Source organism: Rhinatrema bivittatum, chromosome 6 (genome assembly GCF_901001135.1).
Source record: "Rhinatrema bivittatum chromosome 6, aRhiBiv1.1, whole genome shotgun sequence".
Taxonomy (NCBI): Eukaryota; Metazoa; Chordata; class Amphibia; order Gymnophiona; family Rhinatrematidae; genus Rhinatrema; species Rhinatrema bivittatum.
The window spans coordinates 106053052-106073994 of NC_042620.1; the positions used below are offsets into that span (position 1 = coordinate 106053052).

Consider the following 20943-nt stretch of genomic DNA (forward strand, 5'->3'; position numbering starts at 1 on the left):
TTCGCTGCTAGCTCATTCTGCAGGCATGAGGATAGCCTTTCCAAGAAGATTCCGTGCAGACAGTCCTCTCTCCAATTCAGCTCCTACCCTAACTATCCCCAAATTTTTTATTTTGCTACCTACTGCTCATTCGGAGTAAAAGTAATCTCCGCGCTCCAGCAGGTTGCTGGCGCGTGCTTCCCTGGGACAGCACTGAATGGCGCTGTCCCAGCCTGCCCTCTGCCCTGCCCCTCCCCACCCAGACCAATCCCCTGGCCCGTCCCTTTCTAGAGGCCCGGCACTTCGGCGCATAACGGGGGATATGTGCGTGGCCGGACCCTTCCAAAAATGCACATGGTGTGCGCAGGGCCCAGCCACGCAATTAACCCTCGAAACTTATGCGTGTAGCCCTTTTAAAATCTGGGCTATAGTGTTGATAGCAAAGGGAATGGTTCACTTTCATGTATAGTGCTGGTATAAGAGAATGAGATCAAGGTAAATGGCAGTGAAGATGACTATATTTGTGAGAGGTTGTAAATTTGTACATTTATGCAAGCCTTCACAAACCAATGTTGAACATTATCTGTAAGTTCAGTTTGAATATTAAAATACTGTTTCCATCATTAAGTTTATTTTATTTGCTTTAAGGATTTCTATTTCCTTTTCTCCATAAAATTCTATGGATTAGGAAGTGTAAGTATATGAGACAGTGCGATGATTCTAATGTGGGACTGCACTTTTGTCTTCATGCCTTTGCTTCAGGGTGTTAAGCATGCTAAGTTGACTTCCTCCACCCAATTCCAGATGTTGGTGAATAAAGGTAACAAATTAGTTGTAGGTGATACCTTTATATTGGACTAACAATACATTTCTGACTAACTTTTGAGCAGTGCAGCCCTCAAGAGCTAATTAGAAATACATTAAATTAGCTCAGGTTAGAAGCATCTTCTTCAACTTGTTAACCTTTATTTCTATAAATTCAAATGTTTTTTTTTAAAAAGCGCACAAAATATGGCATTTTGGTTGAATCAGCTGTTGTGTGACTTGGTGAAGTATCCTTCTGTGAAGTAGAAGACGCCAGTTTAAAGTAGCACAACTTAATTTGAAGAAAGACATTCATGCCCAGATTTTGTCAGGCTTAGGCCTAATTTTGAAATTCTGTTTTAGAGGTAGCTGCCAGGTTTTACTAGTTTTAACTCTGATGTCAGATGGCATATATATATATAAATATGTTGGGTCAGTTACAGTCTAGGTTTTTAATTACTGTTTTCAGTTTCTTCAAGTTTACTGCGTTTCATATGCTATACTCACAGCACATCCCTCACAGGTGTATTTTCCTCACAGTAATTAAAGTACGCAGATGCACCAATTAAAGGAGACAACAAGGGTTCAAAATTCAGGCAACTAACTGCTCTAGCCAGGTGAAAGTGTTCCCTTGGTTGATTGATAAGCTCTGACCTCCAGCAAACTATGAGCTAACTTACTTTGAAGAATGCTTTCTACTGCAGCCAGGAGCATCCATTTTGTGCAGCAATGCAGTGATGTCGGAAAGCACAGTTTACTATGGGAAATGTAGGAGTTTATGCAGAAAATAATCACATAGAGCTGCAGGGCACGGTCTGCACCATATGTACGCCCAATAATGGAATGGGAGGTACCAAAAGTTTTAAAATGATCTTTTCAGGCCAACAATCAGCTCCTATAAAGGCATCTATCTGCCCTATTATTTTCTTTTTTCTTTTCTAAGGCAAAAAGGAAGAGTAAAGGTATGTTGTAATATTAAAAATCTTTGTATTTGAACTATACATTTTGCTGTAGAACTAGTGTTAGAGAGAACAACAGAAAGAGAAGATGTCACTGCCTAGGGTGGCACTGATTCTTACACAGATAAACATGGGCAAAAGTCACCACAAGAGAGCACATCTGGCAGGATGAAAGGGCCTTTGCAATGTGCATACAACACAGAAGAAGCAGAAATTTTAGGGGGAAAAAAAAACTCTGAATGCTTCACTAATTCTTCTAAAATGAATGATTTCCAAACACTAGTTAGCTGAATGCTGTTGCTGTGCACTGTTCTTGAGGTCATGGAACTTGCTATCTACTTTTAAGCAAGAATAAGACTATAGGTACAGAATGCCCAGTGAGTATGATTGCTCTTTATTTGCCCTGGCTGGAGTCTTCCCTTACCATCAAATAAGGTGAGGAAAGGTCTCAGAGGGACACTTTCTGGTATGTCATATTTTTGAGCATAAAGTACTTCACCACAATTCAGTTGGATAAAATCTATTTTGTATTACTGCTGTCCACCAGACTAAACAACTTGGTAATATCAAGCAAGTCAGTATATTTCATGTTATTGGGAAAGAGGTTAACACAGATCATTCAGTATTTGAATACATAGGATGTATTTTAATACAGTCAAGAGACCATCAAACTACTTTCAAAAGACCTGTTGTATTTGCAACAATGCAATGAAGCTTCTAGCACTAAATCAAAGTTTCTAAATTTTCATCCGATATTAACATACAGAACTAGGTGGATAACACTGTACAAGATTAAAGCCATAAGCAAATTAATTGACCTGTGTTGGGAGAACAGTTACACGCTGCACGTTCAGGGCTGAATTTTCTAAAGGATTTAGGTGCCTAAAACACAGTCTTATGCATGTAAATAGGCTTAGAAAAATTGCCTGAGGGGTTGTACATGTAAAAGTAAGCATAGAAGCGATTCTTCACATATTTTTATACAAATTGTAGAGAGGCATTCTGAGGAAGACTAGTCGGGGGCAGCGAAAACATTATGCGCATACTTGTGATTTTTGAAAGTAACGTTTCCGGACAACTCAAGGAGCAACATGAGGACTCTGACAGAGGTGGGGGATCATTTCAGATGCACGGCTCAGGGATGCACACCCGGGCATATGCTGGAAGGTAGGATCCTTTGGTTCTTCTGATTTCATCCAAAAACTGCTCCCCTCGTCCCCGTTTGCTTCCTTTTGCAGAGTCTCCTATTTCATGAGTGATCCTGTTGCTTCCCCAGCAGCTCGCGGGACCTGCCCCGCCCCCATTTCTAAAGCCTGCTTGGGCAGTTCCAGAGGGCAGAATCCAGCGCAGGAGGCTCTTCTGTGACACGGGAAAGGCAGCTCCAGGCAACTAACTGTCCCATCCTCCGCGCGGTCCGCACCTCCCTCCTTGCACTGCCAACAAAAGCAGAGAGGTAAGCAGCACTTCATCTTTCAACCTTGTATGTTACAAAATAAGTGCTTTGAAAGTTATGAAACCGGTGAAGTTTTTCGAAAGAGATTGTATTAAATTATTTCTGTGCTCGTCAAAAATCAGTCAGCTCTATGAATGCATTTGGCAACAACGTCGAGTTCCACAATTTCTGCTGATCCCATGTGTTATTCAACCTTTGCATCTGATCAAAGTAATAATAATTTAAACTATCAAGGACTTAGAGGAAACATGTGGAGCAAGGCTTCTTGTAATGATTGTTAGATATGGATCTGTATTTTTGCCATTCGTTAAGAATCATTTATTTATTATTTAATGGCTTTTATATACCGACGAACGTTGGGAACATCTCATCGGTTTACAGAGAACACAAAATTTAGCAACAGGCTTTACAATTAACGCATGATTATATGAAGAACAGTTAAACCAATAATAGTAGCATTGGAATTATTTAAATATGATTATAATATTATACAACAGAATTTATCAGAGTAATCCAGCTGTGATTTCTGATAACTTTTATCATTCTAATATTACCAAAAGTTCTAATAACAGAGAATGAAGGATAACAAGCAGAGAATGCCGACATAGGCTTAAAGTTATTTCTTTGCCGTTCGTTGTCCAATAGAGTCAGGGAGGAATTGTGGCTGCTAACCTTTGTTAATGCTGACGGAGGTGGCCCCCTCTTTCGTCCTGACTACTCTCTAGCTTATTGCAGGCGTCTGGTGGTATAATGCCACATGTTCCAGGGCAGTGTCTAAAACTTGTAACTAGAAGACATTTTTACAGCATTAAAGAATGAAGTGCTATGTTAAAAATACAATACTGAGCTGAAACATCAAATAAAAGAAAATTGTAATTGCTCTTACAGTCTAATTCATTTTTATTTTTATTTAAATTTTTAATTGGCCTGTGTAGTAAAGCAGAAGTACTGGAGAAAAGGTTGTATATAATTCAGCTGGGTATTAGAACAAAGAATACATCAATGGAACTCTTTGGCTTATGATGGAGCCAAGAATTTTGACTTTTTATGAAAGATTCCTAGACCTCAGCACCGCTTGCCTGTATCGGTTAAAAGTGCTGTAAACTGCGATACTGCTGTGTGTGCCAGCAACACCTCAATGTATCCAAAGAACGGTAAAGTGTAAATGCAGCAGCCGAAGACGAAGAGTAGCTTCAAGGGACTAGAAGAGCTGCAGTCGTCCTTATTACAGTGCAGCCCAATTATAAAATTGAAACACTGAATTTGGGATCCATCAGGAGCAGAGGAAGAACATAAATACTATTCCAGCTTAGCTGAATGCAGAAATTACAGTATTTTTTTTTAATCATTTTGTCATATAAATGTCATGAAGTCAATGGGATAAAAACTTCATGAGCACTATCAGTAGCACTCATCAAAGGAAAGGAGCTTTGAAACATCAGACTGCCCAAGTTCAAAGGTACCCTGATGTTAGTAATCTAGATATTTTTGTCATTTTATTCAAGATGATCTTGATTACAGTTAAAATGTACCATGTTGTTAATTATACACCGTATATTACAATCTACAATTAGAGGGGTCCAGCAGCCCAGCTGCCGTAAGAGCCAGAACAAATCTGATCCTAAGGGAAATTCCGAGTATTACTGGAAGGTATACTGTAAAGAGAGCAATCGCGTCTCTCCTTCTGCTAGCTGCTGTAATGTTAACCCCCCCAATCAGTCTCATATGTCACTGGGAAGGCTGGTTTCTGAGGATGCCAGCTGTTAAAACAGCCTTCAGAAGGAAGCCTATGCTGGACTGCTACTCCTAGCCCTGGCTGGAGTTGGCTCCGTCTATCACTGAGCATCAAACTGAGCAAAAGAAGGGCAAGTGTGGAATATTTTCCTTACTTGGCCTTTGCTGTCCAACTGTTGCAACAGCCCAGTATTTCAAATACAAGCTGTAACTGGGTTTCCATTTACTTAGACCACAGCTCCCCAAGTTTTTCAAGAGAAAGGCCACATAGGATACTTCAAATCACTAAGAAGGTAAGGGAGGTCCTCCTCAGAGTTTTCTGAGCCGGGGAAAGGGAAAGAGGGAGAAAGTCCCTCATAGTTGTTTGCGGGGAGGGTGACAGAGCGTGACTGGTCCTTTTGGTGATTTGAAACGCTGGGGAAGCAGGAAGGCAGGGGATAGGGTTCCTAGTGCTGTAGCAGACAATGTCAATAATAATATTTCTAAATTTCTCCAAAGTTGGCAATCCTGCCACAACAGCAACAACCTTGCTCCTGCCTCCCCTTCTTCCCCAATATCTATCCACCTAGGGAGGCGGGGGGGCAGGGAGGGTGGATTTGTAAACCGTTATGATGGCGTTATTTTGACGTCTCCGAATGACGGTATATAAAACTCACCAAATAAATAAATAAATAAATGGATGGTGTGTGTGTGTGTGTGTGTTTCACTCCCTCACTCACAATCCTCTCTGCACTCTTGCTTCCTCTCTACTTCCTTCCCTTTCTTTCCTTCCACTCTCTCTTCTCTTGCAACATGCCAGTTTTGTGGTATGAGGAAACAACCCCCTCCCCCCACCCTCTGGAAATCCTAATCCAGAGAGAGTCACTCAGACATGGTATCTGGGTTATAATGAGGATTTCTGGACACTGCTTCTCCAGAGCCTGCATCCTTAGGGGATGATGACCATGCCCCCTCTCCTCTCAGCTCTAAAGATATGGTGGCATGATTGGGAGCTCCAGGAACCACTATCCTTACTTGGCTTTCACTGGCAGGGCTTTCCTCTCCATGGCCTATACTGCTTTCTCCACAGTGGCTGAAAACTCTTTAAGGCTGGGCTACAGCCTTTGTTCAGCACAATGGGTTCACTTGCACAAGAAGCACTAATACTAGCAATGCATAATGCAGCCAAGAAGTGGTGGCCTTGCACCAGCTCATGCCTCTGAGACAAGCTGTCACTTGTACATCCAACTTCAAGTATCTGAGTTGTTAGAATGGCTGTTCTTTTCAATATTTTCGTGAGCGACATAGTGGAAGGATTGTCAGCAAAGGTTGTCTTTTTGCCAATGATACCAAAATCTGCAATAGGGTAAACAGCCAGGAAAGTGTGGAAAACATGAGGAGGATTTTAACGAAGCTCAAGGAATTGTCTAGAGACTGGCAGCTAAGATTTAATGCTAAAAAAGACAGATTAATGCATAAACCCAAGAGAGAGGTACAGTATTGGAGGCAAAATTCTTTTAAGCACAAAAGGGAAGTGGGATCTGGGGGTGATTATATCTGATGAACTTAAGATGGCCAAATAGGTGGATAAAGTGACAGCAAAAGCCAGAAAAATGCTTGGCTACATAGGAAGAGGCATACCAACAGAAAAAGGGAGGTAATATTGCCCCTGTTTAGGTCCCTGTTGAGACCTCACTTGGAATACTGTATACAAATCTGGAGGCTGTACCTTAAAAAGGATATAAACAGGATGCAGTCAGTGCAGATGGCAGCTTTTAAATGAGCAGTGATCTTGGTTCAAAAGCATATGGGGATAGACCTGAAGATCTGAACATGTATACCCTCTCGCATCGAGGATGTGTCTCCCAGGGCTACTGCCCAGGAGGGAAGGCTTAGGTCGACTGTTATAGTTGGTGATACAATTATTAGAAATGTAGATAGCTGAGTGGCTGTTGGACGTGAGGATCGCCTAGTGCTGCCTGGTGTGAAGGAGGTGGACTTTACGTGTGACCTAGATAGGATTTTAGATAGTGCTGGGGAGGAGCCCGGCTGTCATGGTACATATGGGAGGGAGGTTCTGGAAGCCAAATTTAGGATTTTAGGTAGAAAACTGAAATCCAGAACCTCCAGGATGGCATTCTCTGAAATGCTCCCTGCTACATGTGCAGGTCCCCAGAGGCAGGCAGAGCTCCAGAGTCTCAATGCATGGATGAGACAATGGTGCAATGAAGAGGGATTCAGTTTTGTAAGGAACTGGACAACCTTTTGGGGAAGGGGGAGACTTTTCCAAAAGGATGGGCTCCACCTTAATCAGAATGGAACTAGGCTGCTGGCTCTAACTTTTAACAAGGAGATAGAGCAGCTTTTAAACTGGAACAATGGGGAAAGCCAGCAATCACTCAACAGTGCATGGTTCGGAGGAAGATGTCTTCGAAGGATACTAATGAAACAGGAGAGTTAGGGCATCCCAACAGAGAGATTCCAATAAAAGCAAAAGTAGTCCATATGCTTATAAGTAAAGAATCTCCTGAGCTAAAGTATTCCAAATTATCCCTATCAACTAAAAAGCAGGTTATTAATAAAAACAAAAAACACACTTTGAAGTGTCTGTATGCCAATGCCAGAAGTCTAAGTAGCAAGATGGGAGAGTTAGGGTGTATAGCAGTGAATGATGAGATAGACATAATTGGCATCTCAGAGAGCTGGTGGAAGGAGGATAACCAATGGAACAATGCTATAGCAGGGTATAAATTAATTCACAATGATAGAGAGGATCAACTTGGTGGGGGTGTGGTGCTTTATGTCCAGAGGGCAAAGAGTCAAACAGGATAAAGATCATACAAGAGAACAAATGCACAGTAGAATTTATATGGGTAGAATCTCCATGTGTGTTGGTAAGAGTATAGTGATAGGCGTATACTACTGTCCACCTGGCCAAAATGATGATACAGACCATGAAATGTTAAGAGAAATCAGGGAAGATAACCAATTTAGCAGTGTAGTAATAATGGGAGATTTCAATTACTCCAGTATTGACTGGGTAAATGTAACATCAAGACATGCTAAAGATAAAGTTCCTGGATGGAAAAAGCAACTGTTTCATGGAGCAATTGGTTCAGGAATCGATAAGAATTGGGAACTATTTTAAATCTAATTCTTAGTGGAATGTAGAACTTGGTGAGAAACGTAACAGTAATGGGATCTCTTGGCAATAGTGATCATAACATGATCAAATTTGATCTAATGACTGGAAGGGGGATCATATGTAAATCTACAGCTCTAACACTAAATTTTCAAAAGGAAAATAGAAAAAAAACTGAAAGGTGCAGCTGCAAAGATTAAAACGTACAACAGGCTTGAACTTTGTTGAAAAATACCATCTCAGAAGTGCAGTCCAGATATATTCCATGCATTAAGAAAGGTGGAAGGAGGGCAAAACGATTACAGACATGGTTAAAAGGTGAGGTAAAAGAGGCTATTTTAGCCAAAAAAAGATCCTTCAAAAATTGGAAGAAGAATCCATCTGAAGAAAATAGGAAAAAGCATAAGTATTGTCAAGTGTAAAAGACAGGCTAAGAGAGAATTTGAAATTAAGTTGGCCATACAGGCAAAAACTCATAAAAAAACGTTTTAAAATATATTCGAAGCAGGAAATCTGCAAGGGTGTCGGTTGGAACATTAGGTGACCAAAGGGTTAAAGGGGCTATTAGGGAAGATAAGGCCATTGCAGAAAGACTAAATGAATTCTTTGCTTCTGTTTTTACTAATGAGGATGTTGAGGAGATGCCGTTTCTGGAGATGGTTTTCAAGGGTGATGAGTCAGATGAACTGAGCCAAATCACTGTGAGCCTGGAAGATATAGTAGGCCAGATTGACAAACTAAAGAATACCAAATCACCTGGACCAGATGGCATACACTGAAAGGTTCTGATGGAACTAAAAAATGAAATTTCAGATCTATTAGTTAAATATGTAACCTATCACTAAAATCATCCATTGTACCTGAAGACTGATAGGCGCTAATGTAACCCCAATATTTAAAAAGGGCTCCCAGGGGTGATCTGGGCAACTATAGACTGGTGAGCCTGACTTCAGTGCCAGGAAAAATAGTGGAAACTATTCTAAAGATCAAAATCATTGAGCATATAGAAAGACATGGTTTAATGCAACACAGTCAGCATGGATTTACCCAAGGGAAGTCTTGCCTCACAAATCTGCTTCATTTTTTGAAGGGGTTAATAAAAAGATGGATAAAGATGAACCAGTAGATGTAGTGTTGGATTTTCAGAAGGCATTTGACAAAGTCCCTCATGAGAGGCTTCTAAGAACACTAAAAAGTCAAGGATAGGAGGCAATGTCCTTTCGTGGATTACAAACTGGTTAAAAGGAAACAGAGAGTAGGATTAAATGGTCAATTTTCTCAGTGGAAAAGGGTAAACAGTGAAGTGCCTCAGGAATCTGTACTTGGACTGGTCCTTTTCAATATATTATAAATGGTCTGCAAAGGAATACAAGGAGGGAGGTAATCAAATTTGAAGATGATACAAAATAATTCAGAGTAGTTAAATCACAAGTGGATTGTGATAAATTGCAGGAGAACCTTGCAAGACTGGAAGACTAGGCATCCAAATGGCAGGTGAAATTTAATGTAGACAAATGCAAAGTGATGCATAAAGGGAAAAATAACCCATGCTGTAGTTACACAATATTAGGTTTCATATTAGGAGCTACCACCCAAGAAAAAGATCTACACGGCATAGAGGATAATACATTGAAATTGTCAGCTCAGTGTGCGGCAGCAGTCAAAAAAGCAAACAATGTTAGGAATTATTAGGAAGGGAATGGTGAAGAAAACGAAAAATATCTTACTGCCTCTGTATCGCTCCATGGTGAGACTGCACCTTGAGTACTGTGTACAATTCTGGTCGCCACATCTCAAAAAAGATATAGTTGCACTGGACAAGGTACTGTTGCAGTCCTAGCCCACGGAGATCCACAGTCGGCCCCTTCACTTACCCCCAGGCTGCTCCGAGGACCGCGGCGCTCCGATCGGGCCTCACTATGCCCTTCTCATGGCTTTCCTCCTTGAGACGCTGCTGACGCTCGGCACCTGGCCCCGCGCACGCAGAGGCTTAGTAATTTAAAGGGACCAGAGCAGGAAAGGACAGCTCCACCTCCTAGATGACGTCAGACACTGCCGGTATTTAAACCTGCTTGGCTGTCTTCTCCCTTGCCTTGCAATGAGGTTCCCTCTGTTGAGGTTGGCTAGTTGCTGTCTTCACCTTGTTCCTGCGTCTTCCTGGCTCCTGACCTTGGCTTGTCCCCTGGCTTTGACTCTGATCGTCTTCCTGGTTCCTGATCTCGTCTTGTCCTTGGCTCCTGCTGTCCACCACCTGCCCAGACCCTTGGGCTGTTTCTACTTCTGGCAACTCTACAGTCCACCGTGATTTGGATTTCTTCTTGACCTTTGTCCTCTGGAGACCGCTCCTAAGTCCAAGTGGCTCGGGTCCTCATGGGCTCCTCCCGGAAGGACAGCGGGCTTCCAGTGGTGAAGTTCCTGTTGGTCTGCCGGCTCCGAATTCTTCCTTACGCCTAAGTCCAAGCAGCTCGGGTCCTCAGGGGCTCCTCCTGGGGGGACCGGGGGCTTCCAGTGGAGAAGACTCTCTCGGATCTCTGCTTCAAGTCCACCTCCCGGCTACAACTCCACTGTTGGAATTCCTCCAGTGCTGCATCACCACCTTCTAGCCGGCCCAAGGGTCCATGATCGTAACAGGTACAGAGAAGGGCAACCAAAATGATAAAGGGGATGGAATGGCTCCCCTATGAGGAAACGCTAAAGAGGTTAGGGCTGTTCTAATTGGAAAAGAGACGGCTGAGGGAGGGATATGATAGAGGTCTATAAAATCATGAGAAGTCTAGAATGGGTAAATGTGAAATGGTTATTTATTCTTTTGGATAATAAAAGGATTATGCAGTACTCCATGAAGTTAGCAAGTAGCACATTTAAAACTAATTGTAGAAAATTCTTTTTCACTCAACACACAATTAAGTTCTGGAATTTGTTGCCAGAGGATGTGGTTAGGGCAGTTAATGTAGCTAGGTTTAAAAAAGGTTTGGATAAATTCTTGGAGAAGTCTATTAACTGCTATTAATTGAGTTGACTTAGGGAATAGCCACTGCTATTACTGGCATTAGTAGTATGGGATCTACTTAATGTTTTGGGTTCTTGCCAGGCATTTGTAACCTGGATTGGCACAGTTGTAAACAGGATGCTAGGCTTGATGGACTCTTGTTCTGACCCAGTATGGCAATTTCTTACATTCCTATGTTCTTATTTCTAGAGGAAAGTGAGATAGGGGAGTCATAATAGAGATTTAAATATCTCAAAGGTTTCCATGCACAGGAATCTTGCCTCTTGCAATAGAAATGAGCTCTAGAACAAGGGGTCATGGGATGAGGGTGAAAGGGGGTAGATTCAGGAGTAATCTTAGGAAATATTTCTTTATTGAGAGGGTAGTAGATGCATGGAATGATCTCCCAGGAGTTGGTGGTGGAGGCAAAAATGATATCTGAGTTAAAGAAAGCATGAGATAAATACAGGGGGATCTCTGAAGGAGTGTTGGGAATTGTAAGGACTAGATAAATTAGATGGATAGGTAGACTAGAATGGCCATATTGTCTTTTTCTGCCATCATGTTTCTATTAATGCACTAGAATACTAAACTCTTATAGCACTCTATATAGGGCGGGGATAGCGGCTCAACTAAATGGCAAACTCAAACGCTAATGTCCCAGAGGTTTAAAGTAGTGTATAAATGTGAATTCACAACATATTATTAAATACTTTTGATGAAAGACCTCATACAAGGCATACATTAATCAATGCTAATTAGCACCAAAGTATACCAACAGTATAATCATGGGTCTGTGATATACCGATCAACATTTTTTCATTTTTTATGCTCAAGTGAATGTGTGGCCCATTTTAGACCCGTGTTTCATTATGCATAGTAGCACTTAACTTAATGGAGTCGAGGAACGCCAAGAACATGGTCGTGAGGTCATATCCAAAGCCAAGCTCATATCCAAAGTTGATCGGTATATCACAGACCCATGATTATACTGTTGGTATACTTTGGTGCTAATTAGCATTGATTAATGTATGCCTTGTATGAGGTCTTTCATCAAAAGTATTTAATAATATGTTGTGAATTCACATTTATACACTACTTTAAACCTCTGGGACATTAGCGTTTGAGTTTGCCATCTATTAATGCACTGCCATTGCCTCCACTGCAGGCCAGATGAAGATCCTTCTGCTGTTACTACTAGGGATGTGAATCGTGTCTCCTATCGTCTTAACGATTGAAATCATCTGGCAGGAGAAGAAAATCCTGTTTGGCACGATTGTTTCGTTAAAAAATCGTTAAAAAATCGTTTTTTCCGATTAGTGCGCACTAACAGCAGTTAGTGCGCACTTCCTGCACACTGTGCCCTAACCCTGATACCAGGGGTGTTGTGATCTTCCTGCACACAGTGCCCTATCCCTATTAATACCAGGAGTGTTGTGATCTTCCTGCACACAGTGCCCTATCCCTATTAATACCAGGATTGTTGTGATCTTCCTGCACACAGTGCCCTATCAATATAAATACCAGGAGTGTTGTGATCTTCCTGCACACAGTGCCCTAACCCTGACACCAGGGGTGTTGTGATCTTCCTGCATGCAGTGCCTTCTCCCGCCTGCATTACTAGTGAGAAGCTGGCTTCACAGACAGGGGGGAGCTTCCTGACCCTCACTCCTCCCCTCCCCCATGTCCCAGCCAGTGAATGGTGTGTGGGTGAGGGGGGGGGGAGGATGGTGAGGCTGAAACAGCTCCTTCCCTGCATTACTAGTGAGAGGCTGGCTTCACAGACAGGGGGGAGCTTCCTGACCCTCACTCCTCCCCTCCCCCATGTCCCAGCCAGTGAATGGTGTGTGGGTGAGTGGGGGGGTGGGAGGATGGTGAAGGCGGAGACAGCTCCCTTCCTGCATTATTAGTGAGAGGCTGGCTTCACAGACAGGGGGGAGCTGCCTGTCCCTCACTCCTCCCTTCCCCCAATGTCCCAGCCAGTGAATGGTGTGTGGGTGAGTGGGGGGTGGGAGGATGGTGAAGGCGGAGACAGCTCCCTCCCTGCATTATTAGTGAGAGGCTGGCTTCACAGATAGGGGGGAGCTGCCTGTATTTCACTCCTCCCTTCCCCCAAGTCCCAGCAAGTGAATGGTGTGTGGGTGAGGGGAGGGGGGAGGAGGATGGTGAAGGGTGAGACAGCTCCCTCCCTGCATTACTAGTGAGAGGCTGGCTTCACAGACAGGGGGGAGCTGCCTGACCCTTACTCCTCCCCTCCCCCATGTCCCAGCCAGTGAATGGTGTGTGGGTGAGGGGGGGGGAGGATGGTGAGGCTGAGACAGCACCCTCCCTGCATTACTAGTGAGAGGCTGGCTTCACAGACAGGGGGGAGCTGCCTGACCCTCACTCCTCCGGGGTGTTGTGATCTTCCTGCACACAGTGCCCTATCCCTGATACCAGGGGTGTTGTGATCTTCCTGCACACAGTGCCCTATCCTTGATACCAGGGGTGTTGTGATCTTCCTGCACACAGTGCCCTATCCTTGATACCAGGAGTGTTGTGATCTTCCTGTACACAGTGCCCTATTCCTGATACCGGGGGTGTTGTGATCTTCCTGCATGCAGTGCCCTATCCCGGTTGCCGGGGGTGTTGTGATCTTCTTGCACACATCCCGGTATCAGGAATAGGGCACTGTGTGCAGGAATATCATAACACCCCTGGTATTAGGGATAGGGCACTGTGTGCAGGAAGATCACAACACTCCTGGTATTAATAGAGATAGGGCACTGCATGCAGGAAGATCACAACACCCCTGGTATCAGGGATAGGGCACTGTGTGCAGAAGATCACAACACCCCGGAGGAGTGAGGGTCAGGCAGCTCCCCCCGTCTGTGAAGCCAGCCTCTCACTAGTAATGCAGGGAGGGAGCTGTCTCAGCCTTCACCATCCTCCCCCCCCCCCTCACCCACACACCATTCACTGGCTGGGACATGGGGGAGGGGAGGATTGAGGGTCAGGCAGCTCCCCCCTGTCTGTGAAGCCAGCCTCTCACTAGTAATGCAGGGAAGGAGCTGTTTCAGCCTCACCATCCTCCCCCCCCCCCCTCACCCACACACCATTCACTGGCTGGGACATGGGGGAGGGGAGGAGTGAGGGTCAGGAAGCTCCCCCCTGTCTGTGAAGCCAGCCTCTCATCAGTAATGCAGGGAGGGAGCTGTCTCAGACTTCACCATCCTCCCCCCCCCCCCCTCACCCACACACCATTCACTGGCTGGGACATGGGGGAAGTCTGGACTGAGGGTCAGGCAGCTCCCCCCTGTCTGTGAAGCCAGCCTCTCACTAGTAATGCAGGCGGGATAGGGCACTGCATGCAGGAAGATCACAACACCCCTGGTATCAGGGTTAGGGCACTGTGTGCAGGAAGATCACAACACTCCTGGTATTAATAGGGATAGGGCACTGTGTGCAGGAAGATCACAACACCCATGGTGTCAGGGTTAGGGCACTGTGTGCAGGAAGATCACAACACCCCTGGTATCAGGGTTAGGGCACGGTGTGCAGGAAGATCACAACACTCTTGGTATTAATAGGGATAGGGCACTGTGTGCAGGAAGATCACAACACCCCTGATGTCAGGGTTAGGGCACTGTGTGCAGGAAGATCACAACACCCCTGGTATCAGGGTTAGGGCACTGTGTGCAGGAAGATCACAACACCCCTGGTATCAGGGTAGGGCACTGTGTGCAGGAAGATCACAACACCCCTGGTATCAGGGTTAGGGCACTGTGTGCAGGAAGATCACAACACTCTTGGTATTAATAGGGATAGGGCACTGTGTGCAGGAAGATCACAACACCCCTGGTGTCAGGGTTAGGGCACTGTGTGCAGGAAGATCACAACACCCCTGGTATCAGGGATAGGGCACTGTGTGCAGGAAGATCACAACACCCCTGGTATCAGGGATAGGGCACTGAGTGCAGGAAGATCACAACACCCCCTGGTATCAGGAATAGGGCACAAGTTCTAGTCATAATGACTGATCACATTACTTTTTTTGTCAACTACCAACAGTTTCCATTTCCCATCCCCCCAACCATCACCTCAGTTGGAACCTTGGTAACATCAATAGATAAGAGGGCAGCCAGCCAATAGGAATACATATTCATTCCTAACTGACCTTTACTGACCTGGAAAGTGTCAATAATTTGTATCATTTTCTGTTAGTGTTCCTGAGTTTCCATTTCCATTTCCCATCCCCCCAACCATCACCTCAGTGGGAACCTTGGTAACATCAATAGATAAGAGGGCAGCCAGCCAATAGGAATACATATTCATTCCTAACTGACCTTTACTGACCTGGAAAGTGTCAATTTGTATCATTTTCTCTTAGTGCGCACTAACACGATTTAACGATTTTTAACGATAAATCGTTAGAATTTCTATTGTATTGTGTTCTATAATGATTTAAGACGATATTAAAATTATCGGACAATAATTTTAATCGTTGAAAAACGATTCACATCCCTAAAAATGAGGTCCTGCCCTGAAACTGAAGAGGGATTTCTTCTGGACTTCTACAACAGCAGGAGCCAGCTTTACGCTAAAGAAACTGGCATACGAGCTTGATGATGTGTCACTGCTGCAGAGTGCAGATAACAGTGAGTGTTTTTCTCTCCAATCTTCTGTGTTCAGCGAGAGAGAAAATGTTGCTGCAGAGGTTGCAGTGAAAGCCAAATTTTCCTCCACTGATTTACATGAAAAATCTTCAGAGGGATAGCCGTGCTAGTCTGGTGTAGCAGCCCCTCAACCTCAAAAGATACTCATCAGCCGCTGCAAATAGTGCAAGGACACCAACCCAGGAGCCAGACCTTGCCAGAAAAGGAGATGCCAACACTTTCCACATATTATCCCAGACAATGCCATCACTGGACACAACATCATCAGCAACATGCGGGACACATTCTCCTGCTTTTCTTCCAATCTAATATATGCCAACACCTGCCAGCAAAGTCCCGCTTCTGTCTACATAGGACAAACGGGACAATCTATAAGGACAAGGGAAAAGGATTTAAACCTGAGGTTAGAAATGACAACATTCAACCTTCCTTGACATTCTCTATCTGACCTTAAGGTTGCCATACTCCTACATGAAAACTTCAAAGGAGCACTCCAGCCTGAAACTGCTGAATTGGAACTCATTAAAAATCTAAATACCATCACCCAAGGGCTGAACAGAAGCAATGGATTCATGCCTCACTACAAATATGCATAAACTGAACTGTTGTCTGATCGTTCTGTCTATTCACACTTACCTCAGTTGTCAGTAGGCTAAACTACAATCCTATTCACACTCTCTCCACACCGTTTCCTGCCTTTTCCCATGTCTTCTCACTGTTCAGTATATATATTGAACACATCAACTGTACATCATTTCATGCATCTGATGGTGTGGACTGTGTCCTCGAAAGCTCATGCTTTAATAAAACAGTTAGTCTAAATGATTCCACTCGACTCCTAGTGCTTTTTTATTCAGATGAAGAGTCATTACTTTTTTCCCCTGAAATAGAAGCTATTGATAGTGTACCAGATGGGAAAAATTTGGGAGGCCTTTATAGTAGTGTGTTAGCCACCTTATCCAGTTCTTTGATGGGGAAGGCAGGACAAAATTAGGAAGTGGCTGAAGAGCAGGCAGCACAGTTAGAGAGCACATCTGATGCCCTTGGCAATGTTCCTCAGAGTCCACCCACTATATCAGCTCCAGTGGCAGCATCCTCTGCTAAGTATGTAGAGAAGGGATCAGAGTGGACTTGGAAGATCTGGAGACATTTCTAAATAAGGGAAGGCCCACGCTTTGCAAAATGCAAGCACATGGCAAAGACACAGGTCCTGGCAAACAAATGGGGCATTTAACTAACACTGGCATGCTTTATAAGCCACAGAAGCAGCAGCCCTTAGGACTAGCATCTGGGGAGTTTGGAAGTGGCAGAAAAGAGGAAAAGTGTTTCCCAATCTGATCCCATGCCCTCAACCCTTTCCATCATTCAGGTAAGAGGCAAGCATGAGAAGTGAAAAGCTACGATGGAAGAAATGGAACAGGTTTCAATAGCAATGCCCCAGGACAGGAGAGAAGCAGCAGTCAAAGTTAGAAAAAGGGGCAGTTCTGAAATAAATGCCCTTGATAGCCAACCCCTGCAGCTAGTAGAGAATGAGGGCTTGAAAATAGAACTACAAGGAAAAAAATGAAGCAAGATGTTTTGAGGATACTCCACTAGCACCTGAGGTCTTTCAACAAATGCTAATTTTCTCTCAGAGAGTAACTGCAAAGAAATGACCAACTTTTGCATTCATTCTGCCCTGTCATTCCAGTCCATACTGCCAAGGATATACTGTTGCAGTCCATCACAGGGGATGACCACCTCAGGGACAAAAGGACTAGTGCAAGACAATAATTGTCAATGTCTTCTATTACACTCAACCCTCCTGGATAGCTGTGCTTGCAAGATCTTTGTAGGATTGCTCCCAAGCTGTTCCTAACAAGGTCCCATAACAATGCAAGCATTCACTGACACCAATACAGCTGATGGCTGAACATCTATAAAATGCTCATCCACTGCTAGAAACATAAAGTGGCTCCATTGGGACTTGAACCCAAGACTTTCTGTGTGTGAAACAAATGTGATAACCTCTACACCATGGAACCATTTCTTTGTCTGATGGCTTCCTTATTACACTTTCAAACACCTATCCAGTTATTTTAGAATACTGTTTGAATAATTCATGGGATAATCGCCTCAGCCACCATTCACATTCTAACATTTTTTACTCTTGGCAAAAAATAGATCTTCCAAGAGCCATCCCATCTACCATGAAAAATTTGTTTTACTAGAGTCACTGCTGAATTCTTTTTACCACACAAGATGTTGGCTTAGGAGTTTACCTAAAGCTTCCATATTTCGTCTCCAGTAACCATTCCCACACTTCTTCTGGGGAAGACGATATCTGCTATGAATTCACATGAGATCAAGTAGCAAGCATAGAAGGAAGGGCCTGTAAATCTATCCCACGCATATAGATTGTGGGTATCCTGAAAACCTGACAGGTGGGGTTTTCACTGCACATATATGGAACCCATTGGTCTTCAACTTGCTTTTTCGGTCTCTAAGTAATCCTTGCACTCAGACTCATGCCTGTTTCTGCAGCAAGTTAAAAATGGCTCCACTGGGGATTGAACCCAGGCCTTTCTGCATGTAAAGCAGATGTGATACCCACTACACTATGAAACCAACTGATTTGTTCTTTTAATCTGTGAGCAACCGTCGAACCCTTGATGCATGCCTAAAGGAGGACTAATTGAACAAGCATCTCAGCTAGAGAAGTGCATTCATTGAAAACAAAATATAAAAATGAAATCAGTGGAGCCAACTTGTTTCTTTTTTATTTATTTATTTTATTTATTAAAAATTCTTGTATACCATCGTTCATAATATACATCACAACGGTTTACATGTTACAAAATCATAAAATCAAACTGAAATATCTAAAAGGTACAGTAAAATATCATAAAAAATAAAATTGTTAATCAATTATTAATAAAAGAACATAAAACAAAGATAAAAATAATGTTTCTTTAAACCAATGAGTCCTTTTTTTCAAGATAGTCAATATAAGCCTGTTCGAAAAGCCATGCTTTTAGAGCTTTTTTAAAAGCTTTAAACTCTGACTCTAAACTCTTAGGGTCCAAAATGAGCTGAAGGGGACCCGTGAACTAAAGGAATCCTACTTGTTTCATTTCTGTCAAACAGAATGATTTCTATAAGCAATTATAGTCAAAAGACCCATGGAAATCATAGGCATAGCAACAGTTGCAAATATATGGAGAAAGGTTCATACACTGTGGAGCGGGCAGGCTGCAGAGAAGGGACGGATTGGCATACCGTCAAGCAATGAGAGTTATGATGTATCGCAGCGGAGCATTTTCCTAGTCTCCTATAATTCCGCAGAGCAGGTTACAGTGATGCTGAGCTCGAAGAATGAGCATGTCACAGCCTTGCTCTGCATTGTTTCTCTAGACATTGTCTGTGTGAAAGCATAGCCCTGAGCTCTCTCCGAGTTCTTGGTAAGGATTTTTGCTGTGGCAGCCCATTAACACAAGACAGGAAAACAAACCATGGAGGCAGCATGGCATCACAATATCTCTGCATCATTGTAGATTTGTGTTGCTTCGCTTGCTGTTCTGTTTATCCTTTTTCGTGATTGAAGCCTTAGCTACACTTCAGATTAGTTATTTATTCTCTGTATGACTGCCAGTGGGCACAGTGTGGGCAGTGGGAGCTAGGTAGTACTGGGCATAAGCGAGCACTGAAGGCAGGCCAGAAAGTGCAGCATAACTGTATTGTGAAGCCTGTCTGTGACAGAGAAATAGTGCAGACAGAGCAGACAGGATGACACTCACTGTTTGCCTGGCAGAAGGCAAAGTGTGTGCAGTGGGCACTAGCCAGTGGGCATTATAATACCACGGAAAAATGTTAAATCCTTGTTGTAATCTTAACATCCTCGGTGACATATATACAATGATGTGAGGGAGAGGAAAAGGCAGAGCAGATGAAGTAACTTTAAATGTGTCCAAAATTGCACACTTTTGCACTGGCACCGGCAGGTAAAAACCAAAAATGAGGTCCTGCCCTGAAACTGAAGAGGGATTTCTTCTGGACTACTACAACAGCAGGAGCCAGCTTTATGCTAAAGAAACTGGCATACGAGCTTGATGATGTGTCACTGCTGCAGAGTGCAGATAACAGTGAGTGTTTTTCTCTCCAATCTTCTGTGTTCAGCGAGAGAGAAAATGTTGCTGCAGAGGTTGCAGTGAAAGCCAAATTTTCTTCCACTGATTTACATGAAAAATCTTCAGAGGGATAGCACAAAGAACCCCCCCAGTCAGTTTCAGTCCCCCCCCCCCTCAAATAAACCTATCATTGTCTTTATTTGATAGCATCGTTCAACCATTGGTTCTAGATGGGAGTGAGGTCTGGAGTCTACACAGAGTGGGACAGAATCTCAGTAAAACCCTGCACCTCCAGTTCTGTAACACACATCAGAACCACAGAAATTCCCTCCGCAAAGCAGGTAGAACATTTCCCCATTACAACTTTATCAGTCAACAAAATTTATATTCAAATTGTAATGTCACCTCAGGAAGAGCAACATCCACTCCCTTCCACTGACACTTTGTAAAGTAACATAAAACTGTGAAAAAAGACCCTCACAATCTATAAACTTCCAAGACTCAAACAGCAAAACCCTAGCTACGAAAAGGCAGCTCTACAAATATTACACCAGGCCTAAAATACCAATGCACCTCCTATTGGGAAACAGAACAAGCTGAATTGCTACAGATCCCCACACAGGAACGACACGCAAGCAGAATTCCACCCCTCCATCTCACATTCAGAACATGGACAGACTCGCGCCTAATACAGAGCAAGGGACCACAAATCAGAAACAGAAACATGCGGACAAAACGTGAAGCCAGATTCTATAAGCAGTGCAATACTGGAGGATGAGAAATAGAAAGGCAATCCTTCCTGCACTCTGCAAAATACCAAACAGAAGAGAGGGGGCTGTGAAGGGGGTGAATTGGAAATGGGCTAGTGAGGAGGTAAAAAGGGGGAATGGGAATGTAGGTGGGAGATCAGAGAGACAATAAAGGGGCTTGGCCATGCCGGGAGAGGTGAATGACAGGGAAGGAACTGGGGCCGGTGAGAGAGGTCAGAGGGCTGGGAGAGGATGAGCAGAGAGGGTGAAGATGGGAGGAATAAGAGCTTGAGAGAGAGTGAAATCAAAGGGGGAAATGAAGGGGGCTGGAGAGGGGGGTGACAGAGGGAGATGGAAGGCTGGCGGTCTAAGTGAGAAATGAAGAGAGTAACGC

General features: G+C 43.6%; 1 protein-coding gene and 1 non-coding gene across 2 annotated transcripts in view; one reads left to right on the forward strand and one right to left on the reverse strand.

Moving 5' to 3' along the window:
- The first annotated feature begins 740 nt into the window (after positions 1 to 740).
- LOC115093639 (collagen alpha-1(XXVIII) chain-like) overlaps positions 741 to 20943 on the forward strand; it is a 271500-nt gene continuing 251297 nt past the window's right edge. Inside the window, exons 1-3 of the mRNA XM_029605681.1 lie at positions 741 to 799; positions 2736 to 2909; positions 3019 to 3195. The gene's annotated coding sequence lies outside the window, so the exon portion shown is untranslated. The remainder of the gene's footprint in view (positions 800 to 2735; positions 2910 to 3018; positions 3196 to 20943) is intronic.
- TRNAV-CAC lies at positions 17646 to 17718 on the reverse strand. Its single transcript has one exon. It is a non-coding gene; the product is annotated as a tRNA-Val (tRNA).